The sequence below is a fragment of the Triturus cristatus genome, chromosome 7, assembly GCF_964204655.1.
Source record: "Triturus cristatus chromosome 7, aTriCri1.1, whole genome shotgun sequence".
Taxonomy (NCBI): Eukaryota; Metazoa; Chordata; class Amphibia; order Caudata; family Salamandridae; genus Triturus; species Triturus cristatus.
The window spans coordinates 1598001241-1598028496 of NC_140590.1; the positions used below are offsets into that span (position 1 = coordinate 1598001241).

Below are 27256 nucleotides of genomic sequence, written 5' to 3' on the forward strand. Positions count from 1 at the left end.
TCTGAAACAACGTTTGTTAACACTTTTTAAGAAGTTCACAATGTTTCTGGTGATAGCATCTGTTCTGGTTCTCTGCACTGAATTTTTCCCATCCCAAGGCTACATCACTTGGATACCTTAAGTTTAGAGTTCAACATTCCATGAATTGTCAGATCAAAGCCGCTCTAAATGCTGGTTGGTAAACGAGACCATGCAAGCTGAGACTTACCCTTTGGAGAGTCTCTTGTCCTCCTTTTCTTGATAGCTCCTTTACTTATTCTACAGATGCCACGCCTGCTTGCTTTTTAGCTCTGGGAAGCCGACATCCCTCTCCTCCAAGGTGATTTATATGCAGACTTCACCTTTACATGCATCTGACAGCTTCAGTCCTATCACTCGACCTGGGATGCAAGTAGGTCAGCGAATATCAAATGGCACACTAGACTCTTAGGAGCAGAGCGAGCAATTTAAACTAATGGAACATGCACGCTCACACACACACCAATTAAGGGACACATGGCCTAATCCAGCTTTGAAGTGCCCTCCATTATGGACCAGCCCATCCCCAGGCAGATGAACATCGCACAGTGCCGGGGGGGGGGGGGGGGGGGGGGGGGGGGGTAATGGAAAAATGGTGGACTCTGCACCATAAACAAAATCTTGTCCTAAGACAGCACGGAAGAATCTATTTGATGTTGACGCTTTTGAAAACGTACTCTGTCTTGCACCCATTGCATTCAAATAATGATATGCAATCACACTTTACGATCTCAGAAGAGGTTTGAACTTGGTGTAGAAAAAAGATTGAATCCGTAATTAATGAAAAGAGAATTAAATAATCAGAAGAAAACATTGGGCACAGAAGCCCTGTGTGTCTTAATTCGAAATTAAGATTGAGAAACCACACCACAAATACAAATAACAAATAATAATGCGTGTTTATGGCATAGATCATGTACTGGCTGAGTTGCATTTTAATTCACATCCATCGCAGGTGTGTTTAAAGTGTTATTTTGGCGATTTTTCCTTAAAGGAGGGCTGGGTGAGTTGTCAAAAGGGAAAAATAGAGCTCCGGACAAGAAAATAAATCAGGATGTAGAGCTGGCTCCTGTGACTCCACCGAAGTTCAGAGCTAAGCCGGCAGCAAGTTAATATCACGGGGGCAGGAGTCCAAACCAGATTAACCGCCTGAAGTTCATTTCCATAACAGATCAGAAGTTTAAGACATTTCAATGAGGTTTTATGAGCGGCTCCTGATGGCTGGCAGCAGGCACACAGCCAGTTCACCATGTACCATGGAGAAAATTACAGTTGCTTTAAAGCAGACCAATAACACCTAAATTGTTGTCTAGCAGCCAATTAAAAGAGGATGGTGTTTCTTTATATACTTATTTTTATATATACAACTTTTGCTGATGTAGATGAAAAGTAAAGCAAATAAAGCTAAGTTAACGTTTTGGTACTGAGCTGTATGAAGAGAAAATAGAAGGAAACGATTTGTAATTCACCACACACCTGTTAATCAAGTAAACATGCCTGGCCAGCAATAACCAATGTCACAACCTGATTATCATCCACTACCAACCAGGCGAATAATAAACGAATATAAAGCTTATTCGTTCAATCGCTCACTTAAGTATACAAAAAAGTGCAGCAAAAAATGCCTCACCATGGAGGTCCAACGCGCACGCAGGGCTCCCTTAGGGGCGAAGAGCTGGGTGCTCGCTCAGGACACTGCACAGCAGTGGCACTCTCTACACCTAGCTGAAGGGGGAGTCTGGTCCCTACACAACCATGAGAGGTTGGAACTATAACATGGAAACCACAGAAAAGACACATCCCTAGCTAAAAGTAAATCATATCCAGATCAAACGATACAATCAAATGTTCCAAATACAAAAAATAAAACAAAATGGCCAAATGTATTCATTCATACTGGAAAAACACTTTACTTCATATTCAGGAGTTACCACATGTACAAATTATTTTTTTCCTTCTTTTCTATTTGAAATATATATTTGAATTGTTGCTTCTCCAATTGGTTTCGTTTTAACTAGGGAGGTATATCATGGGTGGTTCCAACACAGGCCTGCCTGCAATTCTGCAAAAATCACAGTGGATTAAAGGCAACTACAATAGCATGCTTTGAAAATAACTTGGGTCCACAGCATACACCATCATCCAGCAATAGTGAGTCGAACAGCATTGACCACCAAGCACTAATGAAATCAATATAAAAACCACCAAGACATTTTATCTGCACAATGTGTGCATCACCTCCATTGTTGGACAAAGCAATACCCCACTCCACAATGTGCATCGTTCTCTCAGAATTACTCAATGCAACAAAATGCATCATCACCCAGAACTAACAGGCTGCACAGCCTGCATCATCTGCCAAAAGTAATTACAGGGGTGGCTTCTCCGCTAAGGCGGAGGAGCGTCGCCCCATTGCTAAAAATAAAAAATAAAATGATAACTTATCATTATCATCATTTTATTTTTCCTATTGAAGTCAGTGGTTCTCGGGGCGCAGCTGGCCAGAACAGGGAGAGCAGTGGTTTGCACTCCTTAAGTGTGCATGACTGCTCCAAATAGTCATGCGCACTTTGTAACTTCCCCACCAGGCTTGCTTTACGCAGCCTGGTGTGGAACTTGTCTCCCAGTCCCCATCTGAGCGCCGAACTACGGCGCTCAGACCAATCACAACGCTGCTTTGCACGCTTTGATTGGCTATGGGGAGCCTGGGGTCCCGGGTGCTTCCTGCTACCGGCTGAGACAGGAAGAAGAAAGAGGACTGAGGAGACATGGCAGCCAGCCCAGGAAAGTATTTTTTTTCCCCATTTCCTTCCAAACAACGTTTCACTTAGCATTTATTAGTGTTGCAGCATTATTCATTCTACAGCAATAGTCCAATCCAGAAGACGCAGTGCCCAGCACCATTTAGATTCCAATGCGCATGATAGCCTACAGTCACGTAGTTCCACAGCATGCATCTCTTCTGCAGAAACAAAGCACTTAGCTGATTGTAGCAGAAGTCATTACTTTATTTTTCGAAATCCCGATCCTATTTAATCTGCTGTGGCTTACCTGGAAGGCTAAAATGTAGTCACCATCTGGGCACAGACCCCAGTGCTATTGCAGCAGAGTTGAGGCTGTGGTTGGGAGAAAGAATATCACTCCACCAAAGAAATATTCTAAATTGTCCTCGAGACGGTAACACCTGCTCCGCCTACGAGCAAGTTGACCGTTGGCTGCAGTGGTATCTACATTTTAGGGGGAACATCACTTCGTAATGTTTCATGGGGTGATATCTACCAACCTCATGGTAAAATCGAATTATCTCAGTAACTGCCAATCACTTCCCACACAGCTATGCACAACACAGTATCATTCCTCGGTAAGTGTGACCTTTGAAACTGTAATGGTCAGCCGGGTCTGGTGGCTTACTGGAGTAATGCGTCCATTGTAGGGGCCTGTGTTCGACCTCATGATCACAGGTTCAAATACCAACAGGTCAACTCAGGCTTTCATCCTTCTGAGGTCGATAAAATGAGTACCATTGAGTTGGGTAACAATAAACATCTGGTATTCAGCACCAAGATACCCTTTTGGGTGAACGTGCGCTTTACAAATACACGTTATGTATGTAATGGTGAATCAGTGCCTGTTGAGCTTGGTGATATGACCACGCCGGGCCTGAAGCTCCATTCTTCTTCCTTCTCTGTGAGGCATACACAATCTCCTCCCGTGATGCTCTTTCCCTGGACCTTGAAGTTGAATGGACTACCTTGCAGTATAAAAGGTAAGTTTGAAGGTTTTTAGTACTCGCCAGGATACTAGTTACTGGGTCCGAGTTGAAAAGTTGTGCCTCGGCTGTCTCCTTGACACTCATATAGGACTTGGTTGAAAATTCAAGGTCTAGCTCATGGAAGACCAAGAAGTATAACCATTTATTACAGAAAGAATAAATATGAATGTTTACGTCACAGTTCTTCATTAAAAAGCACACAATAAAATAAATATTTTAAAATTGTGGTTTACTAATCATAGAAAATATTGGCTTTAGTAGTTACTCAACTTTAGACACTCAAGAGATATTGCACAATATAACTGTTAAGCAAGGGTCTTGTTCTACACTACATGACCTAGTAATGTTCAGCTGTTTGTTGTGGCATTTTATGTAAACAATAATGGGTCAGAATAGCCCATGAGAGGTCAAAACACAGGTAGCGCCTGAACTGTCCAGTGCTGAAACTTCTAGAAAGTCATGTCAGTTTTTGCTGTGGACTGAAGACACAGATTCAAAGGTAAGAAGAAACATTTTGGAAATCACTAGTCAGCCTCTCCACAAATCTTGCAAAATACACTATGGTTCGAATCAAGTCAAAGCATGCTACTCAATGTTGAATAAAAGTCAGGTTACCAGTTTCTTCTGGACTCATTCAATATTTCGGTTCCTCAAGGGTGCTACTGTCTGGTGGCATCTTGTGGCTAAGGCCAGGGGTCACAGTAGACTAGCAGACAATATCTCTGTAAAAAGTACTGGTTATGGTCTAAAAATCCATTTCTCCAGGACGCCTGAATAATAGAGTAGTTTAAGGAAAGGAAGAGGTAACGCATAAAACTCATGACTTTAGCTGTGGAACTGGTCTCGGCTGAAGTATTCCAAAATGAATGTGTGCGGGTTGGCTAAGCTGCCTGTCTGTTAAGGCTGAGGACTCCCAATATTTTAAGAATAGATCTCTCTGGTGCTAACCACAAGTGTTAAGATTCTCAGATTATAGGGGAGTTCTAGTAATGATGGGGCTTGGACTGGCTTCAACCCCAGCTTTCCATTTCTAGCCCTGTCAAGCCTAAATTGCACAATGGAGCTGGGGATCCAAGTCAGCCGGCTCAATGTGACCTGCACCAGTCTTTTGCTCAACTGCTGCACAGCCCGAAAGGGGTCTAAGCTGGTTCCTGTGTTCAAACCATAGCAGTTTGGGGTGTATGTTCACACCAAGTCATATGGGAGTCTGAGTGCTTGGGTCGATGAAAATGAGACCTATGGTAAAAGAAAGCATTTTTCAATCATGCAGGGGGAGGGCAGGCAGTGCATTCACCAGAGTAAATCACTGTTCCCATTGGAACTCATATCCAATTTGTTGTTGTTACTCTCCACACAGCCTCTGGGGATAGTCTTTGAGTAAATCAAGGCACTTTAGGGAAACTCCTCTGGTCTCCTGGACAGGCTGGGGCCATCTCATCATACAGTCAACCCTTCCAGGTAGTTGGCAGGCAGACACAAGAAGGGACATCAGCAGAGCTTCAGGCTTGGTCCAAATCTTGAGCAGGCAGCCAGCATCAATCAACAGTCAAACCATATCAAGTTCTGTGTAACTTTTAACGGTGTAATGCTTACAGCTTCAGTTTGAGGCAGTTAGACAAGTAGGCCACTGGCAAACAGATTTAAATATGTGTTTATATATATGGCAGTGGCCCCCCATGCTGACAGAATCTACAAAAACGTCCTTCCATCGTGGAAAGGTTAGATGTGTATTACAATGACACGTCGAGCAGGGAACTGTTAGTAGGCACAAGAAGGAGTACTGTACTTACAGCACGGTGTTGGGCTGCCATGCATACACACTGCTGGGCAGAGTTATTGAATGTCACTTAAGTATCAGTATCAGACACAAAGGAGAGGGTGAACGGGGCCTTCCTAATTTGTTTTTTTTGTCTCTTTCAAAGGGCATAGTCAAACACACAGTTACAGGACCCACACCTGCTTCAAGAGACTCTGCATGGAAGAGTAGGAAGACTTCATCGTTGAAGTGCGGCCCACTGTAACCCCAGAAGCAGCTGTAAACCCTTCCAGTGGTAGACACTGGTGTAAAGAGGCAATTGCGGAATCGTTCAACTGTGCTCTGACTCCACACACAAATGATATTGCAAACAAAGCGAAGACTAAAAGGGGTGATGGATGGCTCATTACATGTCCATGGACATGAGGTAAAAACTAACAGTTTCAAACTGAAAAAAATGCAAGCTGAAAAAAAAAAAAAGAGTAAGAAATATTTACAAAATTTGCGACGTCTATTGACATGAGGGGGTTATTACTTGTAGGAATACAACTGTGCTCCAACATTGGCTTGATGAATCGATTTTGTTGAATACACACTCGTTGGAGTCGCCTGGTTTAGTGGAACTCCCTAGATCCTTTACAACTTTAGAAGAAAAAAAAATCACCTCTACTTCTCAGCCAGTACTCACTAGATGGAGAGTTGTTTGCAAATAAGCTAGGGATGTAGGGGCATACGTATGAAGCATTTTTCCCGTTCACAAATGGGTCCATTCTCAGAATAGGCCCATTTGCGAACGGGAAAAAGCCTTTTGGGATGTATCATCCCAAAAGGCCCTCACAAAATAGGGAATCGCAAAATTTGCGATTCCCTATTTTGTGAATGCATTTAAGGAATCGCAAATTGCGATTCCTTAAATGCAATGAAGGAAGCACCAAAGTTGTGTGAATTTGGCTTAAGAAATCGCAAATTACCACCAACTTCAGGTCGGTGGTAATTTGCGATTTGTCTGAAAAATGCTCTTTTTTACATTTTTCAAAGAGCCATGTGGCGCACATACATGCACATAGGGCATGTATGTGCGCCACATGTGCACACATGTACATTTCAGGGGTGCAACAGGGTGCCCTTTAGGAACCCTTGAAATTGTGCGCGCAATTCCTATTCATCCCTATGGGTCTCTTGGCCCATAGGAATGAATGGGAAGCCATTCTTTATTTGCGACTCGCAATTTGCGAGTCGCAAATAAGGAATGTGTAGGAATCGCAAAACTTATTGCGATTCCTACCTACATAGCATTTTGCGAGTCCTTAATAACAATTCTCTAAAAATCACTATTAAGGACTCGCAATCTGCTACAATGATACATCTGCACCGTAATCTTCGGGTAGAGGGTCTGACAGTTGGGATCTTCTTCATGGGTCCAGCGGGCACTAGACATCTTTACTCAAACCATTCTGTGTATACGGTTTGTTATTTGTTGGCTTATTTATATAGAGCGCCTTATCACCGGTGATGGTATCGAGGCGCTGTTCATGGGCATGGGGAGATTAAGTGTTTTGACCAGAATCACAGAATGTTGTGCTGACGCCCTCTGCCCACTGCGCCCCATCCTCGTTGCTTCCCCCTCCCACTGCGTTGCTTCCCCACCTCTCTGTTGCCTCGCCCCCCCCTTCGCGTTGCTTCCTCTTCCCTTGTGAGCACAATTTTTTTTAACCATTCCAGCTCAGATCAGCAATCAGAAAAAGCACACTTGTCATTTTGTAGGAATGCATATAATTGGTGCACACACCTACAAAATGCCAAGGCTTGCCACGTACAACCTTTATTTATTTTTTCCAATCCATGCTAAGGTTAGATCCATTGGTAAAACCAATAGGTACCTATGGTGAGACCTACTGGCTTTGCCAATGCCTGTGTTACATTGTAAGTTAGGGCTGGAAATCAAAGCATGCAAAGTGTTCCTGGTCAAAAACTGAGGACTGCCTGAAAGGATCAAGTTTGACAAAAGATCACTGGGACAGCTCGTTTCTATATAGAGGTCTAGTCTATTTTTAATACTGTTACTACTTGTTCTGCATATAAAACCAAATAAAAACGTATTTCATAAAAGTGAACTATTGGATTCCAATCATGCATGAAAACAGTAACTAAGAATACAATTTGTATTTACTGTTGAATAGTGTGTACCGAAAATGTTTTAACCAAGCTTCACTACCAGTCAAAGCAAGTGCAACAATGGCAGAAGCAGGGCAAGCTTTCCTAACGAATGTAGATTGGAAAAGTAAGTGAAGGGAGGTAGGGGGGGGGCTATGTGTGTGCGATACTGCAGGTAATTATTGGCTTATGGGGGAAGGCATCCTTGGAATTTTTGGAGGAGGCGGGAAGTGTCACATATTGGAAAATGCAGACGCTGGCATAACGTAGGTAGCTCTTTGAATATGGGGCCTCCCATAGGAAAATTCAGGTGCTGACATATAGGAGGTAATTCTTGGCATAAGAGAGTACATCGACGTTATAGGGCACCTATGTCAAAAAGCTAGCCCCTGGCATACTTAAGGATAATATTTACAGATGAAGGCGCCAAAAGTACTGATAGGGGGAGGGGATTCATCCATAGAAAAATGCTAACTATGCCATATTTATTGATATTTTTGATTTAAAGGAGCGCCAACTTCATACTGGGGATTATCCATTACAAAATGCAGTCCCTTGGCATACGTGAGAATTTTTGACCTGGCACAAACCCATGGAAAATTCTGTACATGGCACACTTTAAATATTTCCAAACATTAAGTGAGCCCATGGCAAATTTTTATGAAATTGTGCTTGCTTCTTGGGAGGGTCTGGCTTCTCTGGAGGTATATATTTCATGATTGCCCTTTCAGGACCTATGTATTTTTTTGTGCAAATATATTCTAACAATGTACAGTAAAATCCATCATTCGACCCCATTACAAAAAAAACCTATTGGGGGAAGACCCCTCTTCTCATGGAACCCTGCTAAAACAAGTCTGTCTTATACACTTCCTCTGTTGGAATTTGTAGAAGTATTATGCGGACAACTGGTGATCAGAAGCCGCAGGGAGCTAAGAGTGCAGCGTGTATACAGAGCGACTGGGGGAGTAATTTGGAGATCACAAAAAGCATGAAAAAAACTGCTTGCATTCAAAAGTGGGTACACCCGATGCACTCCGTCCTACCTCCAAATTCTTCATTTATATTCAAAGTTCGGGCATGTGACCCACAATATTTATGTGATTCTGGCGCCCGTGATTAAAAGGGATGAGCACGTTTGTAAAAGACAACTTAAAAAAATTAGCAAGGAAATACAACTCGGAGGAGCACCTCGACAAGTTTTTGAGGCAAGGCGATTGATGCTCAAATGAGAAGGTGGTATGTAGACCCGCGTTCAGAAAAGTAATCAAAGGGGTCATTGCCTTACAGGCTCATATGTGAGGAGACTTTTTTAATATGGACATTTTACATCACTGGCTATTATCACTAAAGCTTCTGTGAGACCAATTTCCCTGGGCCAATGCACTTTGTATGAAGTATTGTGCATTCATCAGATTTCTCCTCATGTGGGTTGGCTGTGAACAGATCTGCTCGCTGTGTTTCAATGCTTTCCTCATCTATATGCTGTTAAAGCTGGCTTTCTGTCATCAACGGGTTGTGAGACATTTGTCACATGTTCAATTTTGAGGAGATTTCTTTTTTCTGCATGTTACTACGCCTTTTGTGACGCCAGTTTTTTATTTTTTACCTCACCAAGTGGTCACTTTTTTTTTTCTTCTTTATCTGAGGTCTTTTACACTGCCTTGGTTTGCCTTAACTTATGAGATACCTGCATCTGAGATTGGGCATCACACATTCAACTCTCCCCGGACTTTCTTTTTTTGCTGAAGTGATTACTCTTTTTTTTTTTTTTTATCAACTGGTGGTGTTTATTATTAGAGGTATTTCGCCCTCTCCTCGTAGTTACTTGGCTACCTTGGATATCTTCTGGGCATTACCTATCTTCTCCTTTATATGGAGTCCTCTTCCTCTCTCAGTCAGAAGAGTACCTCAACAAATATGTCTTCTCTTCGTAAGGACTCAAACACTGTTGCTTCTTCCAAGCGTCAGAAGAAAGAACCCACTTCTCCTACCAAATCCCCTTTACCCATCACCATGGAGGACCTTATGGAAGAACTCAAGCTTAATAAGCCTTTCGTGATTGACACTAATGCTACCATTCAAAGGCTAGAAGAGAAGTGGTCCAATCTTGAATCTAGGGTTTCTGAGGTGGGGCAGAGACTTAGTGATACTCAGGATGTAATTCCTCAAGTTGCAGCTATGTCTAAAGAAATTGCCCTTCTCAAAATGCAGACGAAGGACTTAGAAAATCGCAACAGGAGAAATAACCTCAGAATTTATGGGATTCCTGAGGGAGAGGAGGGTTCCGATATGATCGCCTGCCTGAAAACGCACATTCCTAAAATCGTTGCTCTCAATCTGCAACGTGCACACTGCATCAGCCCCAGTTCCAGAGGTCAATCTTCCACTTCAACGGTTGCCCGTCTTAGAGGGATAATTGTTTTATTCTTGGAATATACTGAGCTGCGAATGGTCCTCTCGGCGGCCAAACTCAGGAAGCAGATGTTGTGGTCTGGTCAAAAAGTTTTCTTTTCTCAGGATGTGGCCCGCGCAACTACAGCTCTTTGCAAAGATTTTTTTATCCCTTCACCCGGCTCTTCAATCTATGAATGCTAGATACGGCCTGGTGCATCCCTGCTTCTTTAAGGTTACATACACAGAACGCTCGTTCTCCGATCGTCCTGAGGATCTGCGTCAATTTATCTCTCATCATAAAGGCGACAAAATGGACTTTGGAGGCTCCTAAAGAATGTTTCTTTAATTTTCTGTGTTATCCTTCTTACAGTCTTCTGTTCTGAAGTCATTTGTCCTCCTTTCTTTGTCGTTAGTATAGTTCTGCTGTTTTTCTTGTAAGTTTCTGGACTCTGTCCACCCTTTTTGGAGTTTATTTCTTACCATTTCTTATGTTTTTCTCCACAGATGTCTCCCTCCCCGTATCAAGTAATTTTCCTGATGTTTCCTTACCTCCTACCTTCCCATCCTGTTCCTCCTGTTTACAGTTGATCCCGATGTTTGGTAAGTGTCAGCCTCTCCACCTTGTACCCTTGTTCGGCTGTTTGTCTGTTTTCCTTGCATCTCTTTACATCAGTCCTTCCCCTGTGCTATCTCCTACATAGCTCCCTGCTCTCCATCTTCTCTTATATTAATGTGTTCCATTCGCTCCTGGATGTCTTCTCGGACTCTCTACATTACTTAATTTATTTCAGCATTTTGTCTCAGATTAATTCCACCTTTCTTTTCTCCTTGGCTCATTACTACTTTATAATTCTCTCTTCTTATTTGTTTATACTATTAATTTTCCTGTATACCGTTTTACTTATTGATTCACAAGTTTTCGAATGTTTTTATCTTACTTAGGTCAGTTTTTACTAGTTTTTAAACTGCGTTTGTTGTACTTAATGTTCTCTCCTTTTTAATATGGCTGATGATGTTCATATAGTCTCCTGGAATGTGAAAGGCATGCGTAACCCAGTTAAAAAGCAGAGGGTACTTACTCACTTATCAAGGTTGAATTGTAAAATTGCGATGCTCCAAGAGACTCACCTTAATGAGAATTATATCAACTCTCTCAAAAAGCAATGGGTGGGCCATGTTTATTGTTCCCCGGCCAAGGATAGGAAAAATGGAGTGGTGACCCTATTTCGTAAGTCCCTCTCTCTTGTGCTAGAAAAAGAGGAGAGGGTTGTTGAAGGTAGATGGCTTCTTCTGCATCTCACTATAAATGGTTCCCAAATCTCTCTTCTCAAACATATATGGCCCCACTGGTGTTGAATCACAATTCTGGCAGTCCCATGTCTCACACTCTCCATTCATGTTCTGACGCTAACCTATTGGTGGGTGGAGATTGCAATCAGGTTATAGACCCCTTCACGGATAGAATATCTACTGCTAGATATATCCCCAACAAAATGCAAAAAACTTTTTTAATACGATTCGCTCGAGGGGTTTGGTGGATGCCTGGAGGATAGTTCACCCGGACACCTTAGAATGTACTTTTTTCTCCCCTACACATAATTCCTCATCTAGAATAGATTACATTTTCCCAAGTCCCTCTCTCCTCCATAATATAATTAATGCTGAAATCGTCTCTATTCCTATTTCCGATAATGCCCCTGTTTTGATTAATTTAGATCTTCCTTCCGAGCACTCTAAGCCTCGTAGATGGCGTTTCAACAAATATCTACTTAAGGATCTCACCTTTTTGGAATGTTTCAAAGAGTTTTTGTCGGACTTCTTCCTCAGGAATATTACTCCTGATATCCCTTTTCACACCATCTGGGACTCCTTTAAGGCTACAGACAGAGGTTTAATTATTGATTACGTTGCGGTTAAAAAGAAACAATGCATCAGAGACTCAGCTTCCTTGTTAGCATCCATTAAGAAATTAGAGCTTTAATAGAAAATCGACGAAAGATGCTTCTGGAGTCCTACTTAAAGTTAATTCTAAATTTTATGGTGGCCGCAACAAAGCTGGCAAATTGCTTGCAAATTACTTGAAAGTAAAATCCCAAAGGTGTAAAATAACTAACATTATAGATGACGATGGTGTTAATCATTTTAAGGATGAAGAAATATTAAACTGTTTCATGGACTTCTATAGGAAGTTATACACTCCTGAATCTTCTGTCTGACACGGCTCTGGAATCTTTTTTTGATTCGCTACCGCCTCGTTCTACCCCTTCACCTGACTGTTCTGTATTAGAAAAAGACCTATCTCTCCATGAAATTAAGTCAGCCTTGGCTCAATTACCTAAGGAGAAATCCCCTGGCCCGGAGGATTTTACAGCCGACTTTGATTCTTGTTTTTCTCAGATTCTCCTCCCTCACCTCTTATATTTATTCCAATACTTTATTTCTCATAAGGAGGCCCGTGGCTCCTTTCTTGAAGCCATGATTTGTTTAATTCTGAAAAAAGATAAAGATCCTTCTTCTTGTGCTAATTATCGCCGTATTTCTTTAATTAATATAGACTAAGATTTTTGCTAAGATTCTTGCTCTTCGTATCAACAAAGTCATTCCTGACATGATTGGTTATGAGCAGAAAGGGTTTGTTAAAGGTAGAATGCTTGCAGATAACTCTAGGACTTTTTAAAATATTATACATCTTGCTTCTCTACTGTTGCTGCTATCACCTTGGATGCAGAGAAAGCTTTTGATAGCATTCACTGGCTTTTTATGATACGCGCGCTCAAGTGGTATGGCTTCGGTCCTGGCATTTTATCCCTTATCAATTTGTTATACTCTTCCCCTACTACTTCAGTTTTTGTTAATGGATTCCAATCTCCTTATTTTTCTCTTCAGCGAGGAACTCGCCAAGGATGTCCTCTTTCACCTTTGCTTTTCATTCTATCCCTCAAACCTTTTCTCCACTGCCTTAGACACTCTTCTGCTTTTTTGGGCTTTACACATAAATCAATTGAAATTAAGTTCACTGCATATGCTGATGACATTTTGTTGTATATCTCTGATCCCTTAACTTCTTTACCTGCTTTCACTGATCTTTTATCCTCATATGCTACACTGTCCGGTTATAAATTACATTTTTCTATATCCAAAGTCCTTCCGCTAAATAAGTACTGTTCAAGGAGTATGTTTGAGGGTACGGATTTTAAATGGAACACCAACTTTATTTCATGTCTGGGAATAAAATATTCCTCTTCACTCGCTAGAACGATTCAGCTTAATTTGGACGATGTCCTATTAAAGGTATCTGGCATGGCAGAGAAGTGGTCTCCTTTATTATTCTTCTTGGTGGGGCAGGCTGCACACCTCCAAAATGATGATGCTCCCGGTTATTAATTTTTATATGTCCATGTTACCAGTGCGACTTCCTTTAAAATTCTTTAAAACTCTAAATGGAATTTTGAGTAAATTTCTTTGGAATAACCGGAAAGCCCATATATCTATATCTGCTTTGTCTGCTCCTAAAGATAAGGGAGGGATTAATTTTCCTAATTTTCGCCATTATCACTCTTCTTTTTTAATCCATCAGGTTCTTCCCTATTTATCTTCCTCAGATGATCTTCCTGTATCAGTATGGTACAAATTGGAGGAATCGGTTATTCATCCACTTCCTTTTTCTTCATTAGTTAATTTCCCTCACTCCCCCGCTCGTTTAAATCTCCCACTACTTCTCAACTTATATCGATCTTTTATCCGGTTCTTACAAAACCTCTTCACCTTTTCAGATATTCCTTGACACCTCTATATGGCATAATAAGTCCATTAAGATTTCTAACCGTACCATCTTCTGGAAAGATTGGGTTGTCAAAGGGATTGTACAGGTTAAACACCTAATGCAGAATATGCAATTTCTTTCTTTTAAAGAATTCCAATCTAATTTGATTTACCTCTTACTTCCCTCTCTAAATTTGATTCTCTAAGATTGATTTTAACTCAACAGTTTTCTCTTATTTCTGAAACTTCATCTGCTATATCTGATCCTCCGTTTACACCGCTCCCTACTTCTATTTATGTCCGGGCCGCTCAGATATATCAATACCTTCATTTTCCTCTTCCCAACTGCCCCAAAACCAAAACTGAACTTCTCTGGGAAACAGATTTACAACGCACTCTCTCTACACACACATGGGACTCCATTTGGGCTTGACTGCATCACACTTCTTGCAATGCTAGCATTACCCAAACTTTATATTACTTTTACCAGAAAATATTTCTAACCTCATTAGCTGTTTCCAAATTTACTCCCGGCCTACCTCCTAATTGTTGGACATGCAAAAATACTCCTGGCTCATATATAAATTCCTTCTTCCTTTGCCCAAATATTTCCACTTTTTGGACTAAAATTTGTAAATTAATATCCACTATATGTTCCACAAGCTTCCCTTTTGAGATTTATTATATATTTTTAGGTAGTAACTCCATACATTGGCTAGGAACTCGCAAATTGGGTTTATTTGTTGATTTGTTAATTGCCATTGCTCTTCAAGTAATCTCATCCAACTGGAAAGACGCCTCTAAGGTTTCCTTCTCTGCCTGGTCGAATCTTTTATGCTACCATCATAGGTTAGATAGAGCTTCTGTTAATACCTCTCAGCAACTAATTCGGAAGGAAGCCTTTTGGGCCCCTCTTACTAATTACCTATCATACTCTGCATTACGCTCCAAAGACAGTAACTTTATATTTCCGCCGCCATAAATATTGAGCTTAATTGTTCGCACATTGTTTATGTTATGTTTTTTATTGGTGGTATATTGTTCAATGACTGTTTTATTCTGATTACTAATGGATAGTCTTATTAGATTATTTAATAAGGTTGCCGATTCTCCTATTTTTTCTTCTTTCTTTCTTTCTTCCTTTTTCTTTCTCTCTTTTCTTTCTTCTTCTTCTTTCCTTTTTCTTTTACCCCTTTACAAAAATCTAAAAAGTGCTACTTCAATATGGTACACATTGGTTTAACTCCGCTCTTAACATCGGTTTTAGTTCTGGATAATGTATAAATTATGATGTTTTTTCACCGGTAGTTTTTTCATACATATTTCTTCTTAATCTTTGTATTTCTCTTATCATTTTTATCATAATTCTGTACCTCGCTCTTTATTTGTTTCAATAAAGCTCTTTAAAAGCAAGTAAAAAAAGCATTGAAAATGCAATAGGTCTCGCCTTTGATTAAGTTAAAGCCATTTGCTTTGCTAATGGTATTGTATAGCAAAGCAAAGGGCTTTAACGTAATGAAAGGCGATACCTATTGCATTTTTAATGCTTGTTCCTCTTTCTACAAAGAGCAGGGTTGGATGTGCTGAAGGCGAGGCACAGGGAATGGAAATGTATATGTGTGGCACTACATTTGTGACAACCTCAAACTCGCATGCAGGTTCAAAACTCCAGCCTCTGGTACACAGAAAATAGCACTTCAAAGCCTCACCTGGTACACACACAGTACTTTAAAGACAGACCAGATATCGTTTTTGCTTCACTCTGTCTTCGGATTCTTGTGGTGCAGGTGAAATGTTACACAATAAAGGGGATGGAATTACTGGGATGTCTTACATGGCAGACACACAACAGATCTCAAGGGGTGATACATTTATCCAATCATGCTTATTTTGTTTTTTACATTCTGTTTCAAGCTAAAAACCTGAAAACAGATGCTCCAGAATGCAAAACAAAAAAAATTGTAATAAGCCTGAAAGCAGACAGAGGCCTAGCATACTCACAAATGTTTCAGCTAGGTGGGATTGCTCTGTAGTCTCTTTGATATGTTCAGCATTTTAACAAAACAAGAACCAGGGAACACATCATGGGATCAGCAGACTCCATTGTTCACCTCTTTACTCGAATTGACTTTAGCGCCCTCACCTTCATCTTTTAAGTGCTCCCTCTTTGGAAAGTTAGCAGGTGTTTGGGTAGGTGCTTCATGACTCCGAGAAGTGCTTGGGTGGTTCTATTGAGCGTTTCCTGTTTTAGTACTACGTTTTCAAAAAACACCAGAGCAGACCACCGGGTGATAACAAATTCAGACACAGCATCCTTGCCCCTCTCTACAGTTTTGCACTTAATCCCTTCATAATCAAAATATTGAGGGCAGCGTCAGCCGACTCTACTCGTATGCAGTAAGGGTATTACTACTTACAGATCTCTATCACACACACACAGACAGCTGGCTGTCATGCCACCACCTACTGAACAACACTGCTGTCTACAATCCTGCCTTTCCACCACCCAAACAACTGGTACAATGCAACACCAAGCACAACTAACTTTAAAAAATCAACACAAATTAACGAAGCTGAGGTTGTGAGCTCCAATATGTGCTTGAGAGAGCCAGTCTGTTTCATGTGCCTTTGTCTATGTTTGTGTTTCTGTGTGCAAGTGTTTTGTCCAGGAGTCCAGGAGTGTGTTGTGTTTGTGTGTGAGAGATTGTTGATGTGCACCCGTGCCGTGCAGGGAGTCTACAGACCCCGATCCAACCCTGGCTTGATCTCCCTCCGAGCCTGTGTCCCCTGTCTCAAAAGACCCTTTGCTGCTGCAAAAGTGCCCCTTCCGCATTGTCGCCTAGCCCTGAGAGAGACTGTAAAGGGTCCTCGGCATGTCTCATGCGGCCAGCTAGCGAGCTCAGCCACAAGCTCCGGCACTCCGACATACAAGTCAGAAGATATGGCACGGGTGCATAGTCAATAATTATTGGAAACTCTCAGCATTACTTTTTCTGGTTTATCACCCTCCCCCTTTTCTTGTAGTCTGAGTGGCACTGACATCTGCACCTCAGATTCCGCTTCGCTGTACTCGGCCGTTCCGCCTGGGATAGGTTCTTCCCTGTTATGCGCAGCAGGTCAGCTGCGGAAGGGTCGTCGGGCAGGGGCTCGTTTGGGATTCCAGGTAATCGTGGCAGCAGCCGTGGGAGGTAGCAAGGGCGTCGGGCTGCAAGACCATGAGGAGGCAGGGAAGTCCATGGGAGAGGAGTTCCCCGGAGGTGAGAGGAAGATATTTTCTTCGCAACTTAAACGGGATAATTCTATTCACCCCCAGCTCTTAGAAGAGGTGGGGAAACTCTACAAACCTATGACCCACGAAAAAGTACTAGAGGACCCCCCAGGAAGAAACAGAGTATACAAACGCCTAGGAACTCAAACGCATTAGGAACAAGCTCGACCAAGGCGGCCCGCTCTCACAGTGACAAAAAAAGAGTGCGTCCTAGCTAATGAAGGACACTGTGTCAGGTCGCAGGTGAGAGATCCAATCCCAGTAGGCGGAGCCAAAAGGAGACAAGGCGGCAACAAGGAGGGACTAAGAAGCCTCCTTTCCAATCAGAAGCCAGCGTTTTGCATGCAAGATGACGCTCGCTGGCCAATTAAAAAGATGGGTGGGGCTTCAACTCCGCCTCCGAGAGCTTCGGAATCTGTATTGATTCCACGAAGCTATCGAATGCCGAGAGCAGCGCATGCGTGCTGCTTTCGCCAGCCGAGACCTAAAAAAGGGGTAAGTGCCGAAAAAGCAATTTGACGCCTCGTCAGGGGTTGTAAGCGCTATATAAATGCAATTACAATTCTAACCTCTGTCAGAGGCGTAACATTAGCACCGGCAGACACCGCGGTGCTGGGGGTGTGAGGACCCCCACCGGCTCTGTGCACGGGCGAGGAGTTAAAGCGGGGAGGGAGTTACACAAACACTTGGCAGACCACTCTGATGTCAGCTGGGGACAGGTGTGTTGGCGCACGTACACTAACGCTTTTAAAAAAAGGTCACAAGACTATGACCGAAGATCTTCTTGTTTGGTCTTCATTCTTTCAAAAGCTAACATTTAGCATACATCGCCTGCCGCAGCTCATTTCAGACTTCTGTAGAGAAACACATAGAAACCAGCAGTTCAACAAAAGAATGTGCACGGTTTGTAGACATGTTATGCTATTGGCATGCGATCTGATATTGATCTGGCATTGCAGCCACTCGAACAGTCTGACGTTTGCATCACAGATTGTAGTTTAATTCATCTTGTAAAGGTGCATGAATATTTCAATGAATTATTTATACTTAATGACCTTGCTTGAGTCCATTCTTTCTTGTATTGTAGCATTTGTATAGTGCTTACTACCCCATGTGGGGAGCTGAAGTGCTTAATCCTATGGATAACGACCAAACCCATGTACGGTGACTGATTGGATAATTGTTGTTTTTGTTTTGAGCCTCGGTGGGAAGTGTTTTCAAGTTGTACCTGATGACCGCTGAGGTTACAGGGCACAGATCCTGGCTCTTTCCCCAGTCATGACTATATGAACTGAGTCCACCTCCCTAGACAGGCACTCTGTTGCCCTATACCTTTCTAGCACCATCAAAGAATGAAGCCCCTCCCATGGCGCACAGTAGTCGCATATTAGGACCGCTCACCCCAAAGACATCCTTTAGTTCCCTAAACCCACAGGAAGGCCTGACTCAGTGACCATGCATAATGAACGGAACAAGGGCGAATGACTAAGAGTAAATGAATTGCTGATAAGTACCAAACTTTACATCCTCTTCCACTTGCTCATTCCAATCACGACTATGTGAGGAAGACCCAGGTCAATTCCGAAGTGTGCTACAACAACAAACGCCATGTTCAAACAGAACCACGCAGACACCAGAGTGATGCTGCCCCTGCAGGACCTATATTAAAATAACAGGACAGGAGCTCAACTTGTGCATAAATGATAGTATAGTAGAGTGAAACCTAGTACTAATATAGTCAGCCCCTTTGCCCTGGAGATGACAGTGCCTTACAAATATGGAAGTAACGGCTCTGTTTAAGCCATACAAATTGCCATAAGAGATGTGCCCTGAGATTCCACCCAGGAAGCCCACATGCCTATCATGGAACGCCTCGGGCTCGCAACAGGTGAGGGATATACCTGGACCTCATAAAGAGCCAAACTGAGCAGCTAGACCCATTAATTCAAATTGGAGTTGGATGGCTGCATTCCCTTTATTACTAGTCCATCGTTCAACAACAGGAAGTCAGTCTGGTAGATTGAAACCATGCTGGCCAAATACGCCATCAGTGCCTGTCGCGCTTACAGAGCATGCATCAGGAATTTCTAGGGGGAAACGAGAGCAATAACTAATAGAACAGAAAGCTATCTTGGGAATGACCCAACCTCAGAACCAGCTGATCAGCAAACATTAGAAGGAATGGAAGTCTTCAAGAAAAGACACCTCCTTCCCCAAACATTATGGCTTAAGTAAAGCCATCAAGAAAAATGTTGACGCGAGAAAGAGCGAAGAGTAGACTATCCGGGAGATCTGAACAGCACTAGCTAGTGGGTGGGCCAAACCCTTGTTGTGCAGGGACGGGGTTAAGTACCTAAGAGGAGAACAATGCGATGGAAGTGCACACTTGCTCTGCCGCCATTAGCTGGAGCAGAGGAAGTGAGGCCATTCCGACACAATTAGATTCACTGATGGCCTTTCCTCCCAACCTGGGTCAGCATCTCAGTGATAAATGGGAATTGGGGAAGGCCAATAAAAGGACATTTGACCATGAGGTCAAAGAGAGCACCAATCCTGCAGTCTCCCTATCCACAGAACTAAGGCATATAACTGAGGCACAAGAATATTCCCCCTGTTCCACAAACAGATCCAAAAGGGACGCCAACCTATGGCCCGTTGTTCAGAACATGGTCATATCCAGAATGTGGTCCTTGGAGGCAGGATATGTACTGCTGAGCCCATTTGCATCCCAGTTCTTCATACCCCTGATTTGCACCTCACTAATGGTCAGACGGCAGTGCTCTGTTGACTGCAAAATACATAAACCTTAACAATCGTATTGTATTGTCTATCCTGACCAGACTCATACGAAATATGGACAAGGGACAAAACTTGTTAGAGCAACTGTAAAATACATAAACCGTAATTATATTATCTGTCCTGGCCAGAACCATAGGAAATGCGACTAGGAGATAAAACCTGTTAGGGCAAGCTTGAGTACTTCCCACTCCTTTTAGTTTGATGAATGAGTCCTGTCCTTAATGAAGCACTGTCTCTGCAGCTCTGCGCCTCCAACATAGCTCCAAAACCATGGTCACTGGCATCCACGGTCAAAATGACTGAAAGGGGCTGGAAAAGCGGAATCCCATACTAGAGATGCTACGTGTCTATTCACCAATGGAATACACCCAACCCAGTATTATTAGATGGGTCTAAGCATCACAGAGGTTCTCCTTGGTATTTTGCATTGCAGTCATTTAGGGAACTTGTGCTAATCTATTAAGGATACAAGAAGCAACTATTGCTCTACCTCTCTTGAACCATCCACTACATCGCCATAAAAGCACTTAATTGCAAAGCTCCTCTAACTGCTCACTGCCCTGACGATGCCCCCAAAGTTATAATGGGACTGACACTTCGAAAGAACCATGCAGACTGGGGACTTAACTGATGCTAGTTTAAATAAAATTTCTTATGTAGGACTTTGCATTAAAATACATTTATTTGCCGTTTATTTGATTGCCCATATATGACGTTTGCTTTATACAGCACATGATTACTACTGTCTGTAACCACCAGGGCACTGGGAACCTCGAATCTGAAAAGTGACACCTGTTTCTTTAAATCAATGTAAATTTTAAAAACGGTCGTTTTATGGACGCCTGCTCTAATGTACTGTTCCCACATCAGGTTATTTGGGCTGATGAATAAGGATTATTTTGTTTCTAATTTCATAGGCACTAATTGGGATTCTTGTACAGTACTACTAAACACATTGTAGTAGCCTCTAGTTTTTGGGGGGAATTTGGATCATGTACGAAGAAATCGAACAGTACAATTACAGCCAAACAGTGTTGGTAATCCCATCAGCCTCCCAGTGTAGACAGAAAACCAGGATCTTCCTTCATTAAAAATGTTCACAAATTATGAAAGACTTGAAAAATAGAATGCTGCGAATTCTGAAGGTAGGAGGCAAGCCAGACTAAGGTGTCTGTCAAGACAGAACGAAGAGACTCAGGGAAAAATCAGGATTAGCAAATGCCAAGGTGGAGATACAGCTTTAAGGATCTTTTAATGGAGGTAGTTATTTTCCCACCTCAGTTGTAGATCCATGGTATTCTATTGGGAGTATTACTGGACTGAAAAGATAGACCACATAATTTCTTGTATCCAATCAATCGGGTAGTGTTTCTGCTGACTGTGTTTTGTTAATAGTGTATGCCTAAAATTGTTTCTTGGTCAGGCAAAACTGCTGCCTCAAAGGACAGATAGTCCCAAGGCGCAGAAAACACAGGAACGACTAATGTTTATATATATTTTGCAACATCAACACTCATTACTGGCACATTGGTTAACGCTAAAATGGGGTGTATGGCAATAAGACATGGATGTAGAGGACCTTATTGAGTTGGTTAAGAGTTCAAACATCAGAATGTAATGAAATAACATTTCTCCGTTGAGCAGTGTATGTTGTCAAAGAAAGGTCTTATTGGTGCATTGAGGTCACAGGATTTGTAGCTTGCTTGACGCTACCATCTGATGAGGATTGTTGGAAAAGGTAATTTTTAGGGGCTTTCCACTGCTGCTATCAGAGAAGCAATGAAAGGAATGAGCAAAATCAATGTTCCTGTTCTTAAAGGAATCCAAAATTTCATTCAAGACAGCTTTGAAAATCTACATTTGGATGGGCTTTCGATCAGCCCACAAGAGCTTCAATCCCCTTCTAGGCTTGAGTTCTTTACTGGTACAGGCAATACATACAGTAAATGCTGCAGGATCATCTGAAGAGTATAGTATAAAATGGAAAGATATACTTTAAAAAATCCTTAATAGCAGATACCCCCTTTAATCAGCCAGATTAAAAATCCTGAAACCAGTGGTTTCCGCTTCCCGCAAATCCCTGGTACTTAATACTCCTCTGCCTGCTTGCATTCACGTCATACCTTCTATTTTAAATGACTCTAGCGCTGTCTGTATTTTTGTTAATTTTTTTTTTTTAACTTATGTTGAGGCAATTGTTAGTACTCCAGCAAGGCATAATTAAGGCAGAGCACATCACATACCTCAGCATCTGACAAGTCATTCCATCAATAGTACCAGGATCATTTCTTTGGCAGGCGAGTGCCATTGAAACACATATATAACATAATATAATATGACCAAACAATATACCAAAGAGACTTGTAATAAATCACAAAGACTAAAGAAAAATGGTTTCAGCTGATAGGGTTCACAAGGGGCTGTCAAAGCTTGTTGCTAGGTGCATCATTTGATATTGTATATGATCAGCCATCCTCAATCTCATTTCCTCTATTATTGCCCAGGTCCCCAAATATCTCTACTTGAGACCTAAAGTGTCAGTAAGTTTTCAAAAGACATGCTTTGCCAACAGAAAGTCCAGTTTAAACCAAAATGATACTTCCCAAATACTCAAGGTGGAACTCCAGAGTACCGCTTTGTGCATTTAATGTGCCTAAAATACCCTTAACTGAACCACAACATTCACAATCAAGAACAAAAAGGACTGTTTGGCCCCCAAAATTCCAATTTATGGTCATCTGTCAATGCCGTCATTCCCCCAACAGCCCCAGCTCTAGTGTCGGGAAGCCATTGCAACATTTATATGTTTCTCTGTTCAAGCAGCCAAACTATGGAATTCAGTACCCCAAACATGGGATCTACGGACGCTATCTTATCTTCAGAAGACTACTCAAGAGTTGGCTCTTTCTTACATAAAATAACCACCATATTCAAACACAAATGTACAGCATATCCCTGTGTTTGTAAACATTTATATTTTGTTATTATGTATGTATTAAGATGTGTATGTCTTTGTACAAGTGTGTATGATAACTATGGTTGTTAAATTTATAGATATTCTTTATGTCTGCTTAACAGATGTATACATTATTTATGGTTACATACATATATATATATATATATATTCACTTAAAAAACCATAGGTTTCACACATGTTATAGTTAGCTGGACATTTCACTCGTAAAAAACCAATGAAATTCCCCCGTTATAGTTAGTGCAGGTAACTATAACTCACGCGACCGCAATCCTCTGCTGATGACGTCAGATATTACATCACTGTATTTAGACACTTATTTACCCATGTCTTCTTCCATTAATCTTTAGCTATACATATATTACAAATATTTATTTTTCATAAAGACACATATGTCATCAGTGATGTAATATCTGATGTCATCAGCAGAGGATTGCAGTCGCGTGAGTTATAGTTGCCTGCACTAACTATAACGGGGGAATTTCATTGTTTTTATACGAGTGAAATGTCCAGCTAACTATAACATGTGTGAAACCTATGGTTTTTTAAGTGAATTTGCAAGGTTTTTTCAATGCTAATTTGTAACTATAACGTGTGTGAAACCTATGGTTTTTTCAGTGAATTTGTACGGTTTTTTAAATGCTAAGTTATGTATTTATTTATTTATTTCCCTGGTTTTTCAACGTGCGTGCACCGTGCGCGCGCTGTGGGCACTCGGTACGCTTCGCGCACCGAGCGCCCACGGTTCGCCGTGCGCGCACCTCGCGATTTAAAAAAAAAAAAAAAAAACTTCGCCCTTGGGGGTCCTTCTGTGACCCCCTGACCAAGGCTAGGGGGTCAGGAACTGTCCACTCTGCCCCCTTTTCACATTCTCCACCTTTTTTTTTCACCCCCTCAGACTGCGAGAGACAAAATGGCGGCCGACACTTCCTGGTTTCGACCGATTCGAATGTTTACCGACATCTAACAACCAATCAGAATTGCGCTCGCGCACGGCAAGGTGCGCGCACAGTGCACGCACGGTGCGCGCGTATAGATATTGATATGCTTTTAAATGCTATTTTCTCAGGAAATACTGAACAGATTTACACCAGACCTGCAAAAGGCACTTCCTTGACTCTATGGCTACCTCTCTGCCAAATTTCACGTAATTCTGTTCAGCCGTTCGGGCTGTAGCTGCGACTAAAGGTCCTATGGAAAAATGCATGGGGAAAACGCGTTTTGGGACCCCCCCTTTTTCTCGGCCCCCGCTTGACGAATCACCCCGAGACTTTCAGGGTAGGAGCTGAACGGAGCGCCCCATTAGTTTTGAAAATTTCGCGAGCATTCGTCAACCGGCGCCAAAGTTATTCAAAATAGAATTTTGAGATTTCCTATGGAAACTAGGTTGTAACTATAACTATCTACTGGCGACCGCCAGTAGATAATATATCCAATCAACAAAACGCTATTCCAAACCTCCTGGCCGGCTAGAGGAAAGCACACGAACCCACAGATATGATTGCAGAGATTTTTATTTCTCCAAAGACCTCATACGTGACACGTTTCGAGCATCTAGTGCCCTTGATCTCACGTTAACATATATATATATATTTCTAAGCTTAACATGTTTATAGGGGAAAATGGATGAAACAACGCTGGCAGAGCAACGGGTGTCCCAACAACGCAAGTGCTACCACGCTTGCCTCAGCCACGCATATGCCTTAACCACGCATATCAGGGATCAGGGTACTTACACTTACCTGAAAAGTCTTAACCATGCATATGTCTTTGCCATACATGCCTTAACAACGCATATTGTGTTGTAAAGGCATGCGTGGTAAAGGCATATGCGTAGTTAAAACTTGCATGATTCAGACCATGTGGAACCAGCATGCGTGCCAGTCGCATGCATGGTTTCGTCACAGAACCGTATTTGGGTCACTGCATAGTTTTCATACAAGTTATTTGATTAGATGCTTATGGGCCTCTGTTTTATTCATCTATCATAATATGTACATATTATCATAACTATTTCATATACAAGTGCTTCACTTTTGAAATATTGAGGAAATAATCAAATAAAAAAGAGTTAAAAAAATACACAAATTAGCTTCAAGTAGAGCAACACTTGAAAGTCTGAGTTTATACAATTCAGCTTTAAATCTTGATAGATTCTCTTCCTTATACATGTTATCCTTTCTATGTAGTTATTGGTCTATATATCCAATACTTTACTCCTACTGTTGACTCTCTCTAATGCACTATTGTGTCTCACCCTATACTTTTCTCAATATATTGTCTACCCCCACACTCTGACACCTCCCAAGCCTCATTCTAATACTATGATTTGCAAAATAACCCTTTCTAGACTCTTCCCTCCTCCATCCCTCCTTGGCTCACCCCAAAGCTCATTTTACTAATATGGTCTCCCAACCCTTTCTAAATTCTTCCCTCATGTGTCTCTCATTTGACTCATCCCAAATCTTATTTTACTCTAAAGGTTTCCCCAATCCCTATCTAGAGACTCTTCCCTCCTCCATCTCTCCTTTTACTCATCCCAAACCTCATCCTACTACTATGATCTCCCAAATAACACTTCCTAGACTCTACCTTCTTCTAACCCTCTATTATCCTATTCAATCCGACAGACTTGCATGTCCACTTCTCAAATTAACTCATGTTTCTCTATACTAATCCACCACTAATCCTTTTTGAGGTCCAGTGTGGCATGCTACTCGTCTGAAAGTGCTTTGACGTCTTGTCAGGGTAGTAAGCGCTATATAAATACAATTTAGTAACTTTCAATTCACACTTCTGTGACCTCTTTGCTTGTAGTGTCAAAAAATTAGCATGTAAAATAGACCAGAGAACCTGGGAAGAGTAAATGAGAAACACAGCAGTGTGCCACAAGATGTCCAGCTTCATAGCCACATGCTAGATGGTGGGGGAGGAAGGCCCAAAGACCAACTATGTGTGCCAAGAGGGCCTCTGATCACCAACAAATAGAGTTACAGGTACGAAATTACTGGATTCAAGTGAAGGCAGACAAGGGAGCAGATTACACTGAGCAAGAAGTATGGTCTATTTTTATAAATGTGGCTTAGACAATCATGCTCTATAAAACTATCCAGGCAAAGAAATGTTTTTACATTATATCTACGTTGAATATTTCAAACAAGTGAATACCCGTTTGCAACGCTAAGTTAGACTTTATCTTGCTTTAGATGTTTTATCAGCCAGACATGTACGTGAGCCACTATTATTTCAACAAAAAGACAGGACATACAGACATTCTAAAGTAATATGTAAATGCAAAATAGTGATAAAATGATATCCAGTTAAGAATATTGTCACTTCTGCATTACTGTTCCTCTCCATGAGGATGGGACAGAAACCAGATAACTTCCAGTGTTCAGCTGTGAGTTCTGATTGAACATTCAATGGAGATTTGTAATAAAAGAATGCTTACTTATAGGTTTTTGCTTTATGGTTGGCAAAATGCCAGCTGTCTAGGGGTGCGATCACTGTAGGAGCAGCACAAATCCTGTATCAACGGGGTGCAACTATGGATGGAGTCAATACAGCATTCCATCCTCCAGAGTTCAGTAGATGTGGACGAAAGAAACCCCAAAATGATACCATCTCACAGTGATCTGCAGGAGCAGAGTCTTCATGGTACTCAAAGGTCAAGACCACTAAACATGTTCAGTTGTAGAGCTGCACAGACCCAGTTCACCACTTGATGGAGTGATGAGACTGTTACTGCTGCTTGAACAACGCTGGCTGAAGCAAGTGCCCACTGCATAACCCACCAACCACAGCGCAGTGAGTGAACTCCAGCGCTCCAAGAGCAGACTGCGGATTTGAGCTGGCTGAGTAAGACATTTTGAACCAAGCAAATAATTTAGGCTTAAATTCCATGTCAGAGAAACTTTTGGCTCCCAACTAGCAGAGGTATACCTCAGGGTTTGGCAGAGTACCACCATACCAGGGGGCTAAAGGAGCCCATGTCCTGTGCTGGGGCCTAGGATGCTTCATGCGCGATGATGATCAATTTTTACAATAGTAGAATTGCCAGAATACAAAAAGACTTGCTAAACGCAAGAGATATTTAAAAATATTAAGGTGACCAAGAACAAAAGCTGCACTTCGAAATTGTCCATTAAAACATTCAAGTACAGAAATCACTGGCTTCCATGCAAAACAGATTTGACAATCGCTCTACAGCCATAGGAACCAATTCAGGAGGAGGGCACACCTAGTACTTATTCACCACAAGGAAACTCACCAAATCATAAAAAGCCAGGAAGGAAACCTAGATGGAATTGCAGACGTATCTGCAGCTTTGAGACTTAAAGGAACATGTTTTCAGTC

General features: G+C 41.8%; 1 protein-coding gene across 3 annotated transcripts in view; it reads right to left on the reverse strand.

Moving 5' to 3' along the window:
* LOC146812475 (chloride channel CLIC-like protein 1) overlaps positions 1–27256 on the reverse strand; it is a 1578371-nt gene that overhangs the window by 278097 nt on the left and 1273018 nt on the right. The window lies entirely within an intron of this gene.